This window comes from Dioscorea cayenensis, chromosome 6, assembly GCF_009730915.1.
Source record: "Dioscorea cayenensis subsp. rotundata cultivar TDr96_F1 chromosome 6, TDr96_F1_v2_PseudoChromosome.rev07_lg8_w22 25.fasta, whole genome shotgun sequence".
NCBI classification, from domain to species: Eukaryota; Viridiplantae; Streptophyta; class Magnoliopsida; order Dioscoreales; family Dioscoreaceae; genus Dioscorea; species Dioscorea cayenensis.
The window spans coordinates 15,828,078-15,831,093 of record NC_052476.1 but is presented as its reverse complement, the minus strand read 5'-3'; the positions used below and the strand labels follow the sequence as shown (position 1 = coordinate 15,831,093).

General features: G+C 44.5%; 1 non-coding gene across 1 annotated transcript; it reads left to right on the top strand.

Annotated features, from left to right (window-relative positions):
* The first annotated feature begins 268 nt into the window (after positions 1-268).
* LOC120264201 lies at positions 269-375 on the top strand. Its single transcript, XR_005537371.1, has one exon. It is a non-coding gene; the product is annotated as a small nucleolar RNA R71 (small nucleolar RNA).
* The last annotated feature ends 2,641 nt before the right edge of the window (positions 376-3,016 follow it).

Here is a 3,016-nt window from a genome sequence, read left to right as displayed (position 1 = left end):
TCTATTCGAAGCTATAAGATCTAGCTTCTTACTTAAACTCTCCACTTGGGCTGCCAATGAAGTTACCGCATCAATTTCATGGAGACCGGCCACTTTTTTCTTTTCCCTAGCGTTCCACTGGTAACTATTTAACCCCATTTCCTCAATCAATTGACGAGCCTCGTCGGGGGTTTTGCTACCTAAGGTACCTCCTACCGCCGCATCTAAGAGTTGCTTTGTACTCGGGTTCAAACCATTGTAGAAGGTTTGAATAATCATCCACTCCGGGAATCCGTGTTGTGGACATTTGCGCAGGAGTTCCTTGAACCTTTCCCATGTCTCGAATAGAGACTCCAATTCCAACTGCATAAAGGATGAGATCTCATTCCTAAGCTTTGCTGATTTTCTGGGAGGGAAATAACGGGCTAGAAAAGCTTCTACCATCTCCTCCCATGTAGTGATTGATGCTCTAGGTAATGAGTGTAGCCACTGCTTCGCTTTCCCCTTTAAGGAAAATGGGAAGGCTCTCAACTTGATGGCATCATCCGTCACACCATTTATCTTCAGCATGTCACACACCTCGAGGAAGCTCTCTATGTGACTGTTTGGATCCTCATCGGCCAAACCGTTGAATTGTGCGGACTGCTGCAGCATATGGATAAATGACGGCTTTAGCTCGAAATTCTGAGCTGTAATTGGGGGACGCACAATACTCGATTGTGTCCCCAACACTGAAGGTCTGGCATAATCGGATAGTGTTCGTTGTTGCTCATTTTGTTCTGCCATGTTGTCAGATCCTTCTACTTCCAAATCAGCTGGATTAGGCTGTTCTTGTACAGGTTCTTTCCCTTTCCTTCGAAGTGTACGTTCAAGCTCAAGGTTTCCTTCAATCAATATTGATGGATTCCCTCGGGTCATAACCTGGAGCTGCACCAAAAGTAAAGAAAAAGAAAATCAGAACGATGATAGAATAAGAAGATATGAAATAGAATGTGTAGTAAAATAGCTAAGAAAACAAAGTGTAAAGTATCTCTAAACGCCTAACTCCCCGGCAACGGCGCCAAAAAATTGACAAGGTCCCCTTGCTTATACCCTGCAAGTGCACGGGTTTGTCGAAGTAATAATCCCGGATGAGCGGGGTCGAATCCACAGGGAGTAGGGAGTAAAGACACTTAATTCGATTTTTAGCTATGTGGAGTATCAACAATGATAAGTGTGGTAATGATTCAATTCTCAGAAATTAAAAGCAACAAGTAAGAGAGCAAAAGTAAGGAGGAGGCAAGGCAATCGATAAAGATGGGGTACTCGGATGATGTTTCACCTAGGAAAATCGCTTCAAGTGCAAGAACTCTCTATTATGCTTCCTAATCAATGCAACAGTGAGTCGTGAAAATCCTTACATATATAGTCCCAAATCTAAGGTCAACTATGCCTAACTCTGTACATGTCCCGGAGGAGAAATCGAACAATCTCAACACCTCGCACTCGCATAGAGTTGCAATGAGCTCTAGGGATTCCAAGTGATAAATCTCTTTCTAGATTTAGACCTAACCCTTTGGTCCAGGCGGAAGATCCCTAGCCACAATTAAGCCCTAGATACTAAGATCACCTCAACGCTTCACTCCATTGCACGCGCAACTAGGCCCCAGTGGAGGTTCATCCCTTAGACCATTCACTCTATTATGGCCGCAAAGAACTCGAGGAACGGAGGTAGAATCTATCACGTCGGAGGGGAAAGGGGACACTCCTGTACCTCTCGACTCACCCTCTCAACCCTCTCCAACCTAGTTTTGTCTAACACTCGTGGTGTGTCACTCACTCACAAGGTTACCAACAAGAACTCTCAACCCTAGTGTCACTCTAGGGGAAATGTTCATACAATCAAGCATTCAAGGTTGGAACTCACAATAAACATCAATTTATTGAAAGCATAATAAAGAAGTTCAATGAAACGAATACATCCTAGGGTTCACAATCACCCAAGTACCCACTAGGGGTTTAGCTCTCCATGGAGCTAAGTACAATCAAAGAAATCGAATGTAAAAGCAATAAATCCATAAAGAAACCCCCTCGATGGTTGTGTCGATGGTCTTGTGGAAAGTCCTCTACTCGTCGTCCAAGGATTCCTTCGTCCGGTATAGGATACGCCTCGATCGAAGCTCCCCTACCAACCTTTTTCCTAATGGAATCACGATGTTGGAGCCGTAGAACCTCTCCAAAACCTTGGCTAATATCCCTCGAAACCCTAGCCGAAGCCCTCTCGCAAGTTGGGGAAAAGATGGAGAAAAGAATCCCAAAATCGGGGCTTAATCGGCTTTAAATAGGGCTGGAATCGGGCAACTCCACGGGCGTGGACGGTACACGCGCCCGTGCGGAATTTCCACACGGGCGTGGATAATTTCCACACGCCCTTATGGATTCTCTGTCTCTCTGATTTCTCGGCCGGCTGTAAACAGTGCTGCTACAGTAATTACTACAGTATTGCTACAGTGCTATGGTACAGTCTTCGACCTGAATAACTTCCCAATTCAATACTTTTATCGGGGTAATGCAAACGGGCACACGTTCACGTCGTGAATCACTTGCTTCTTCAATGATATATATGTTGGTGGGGTTCTTGTTCTTGTATGCATAAGATGGAATGCTCGAGTGTGCTCGCCTTTTGTGCCCCTCCAAATGGATGTACTCACTCGAATGCGAGGAGGTTGGCACACACTCTAGCATCTCACACCGTCCCTATGTCTTCGCGTTTGAACCTTAGCAAGATCTCCTCCAAAAATAGGTGCATTATGATCCACAATGGCCCATTTCCTTCATACTCGGCCTCACAACCCTACCTGCATAAAAGTAACATAAAAACACACATATTAATGTAAAAAACTGAGAAAAGTAATGCTCAACATAAGGAATGAACGCTTCGCATTCATATCGCACAAGCACTTATCAGTCACTCTATATGCATGGTGTGTATGCTTGTCTAGTTTCTTGAAACCTTGGTTGTAATTGTGACGAGCATGGCTCTTTGAACTCTATTATC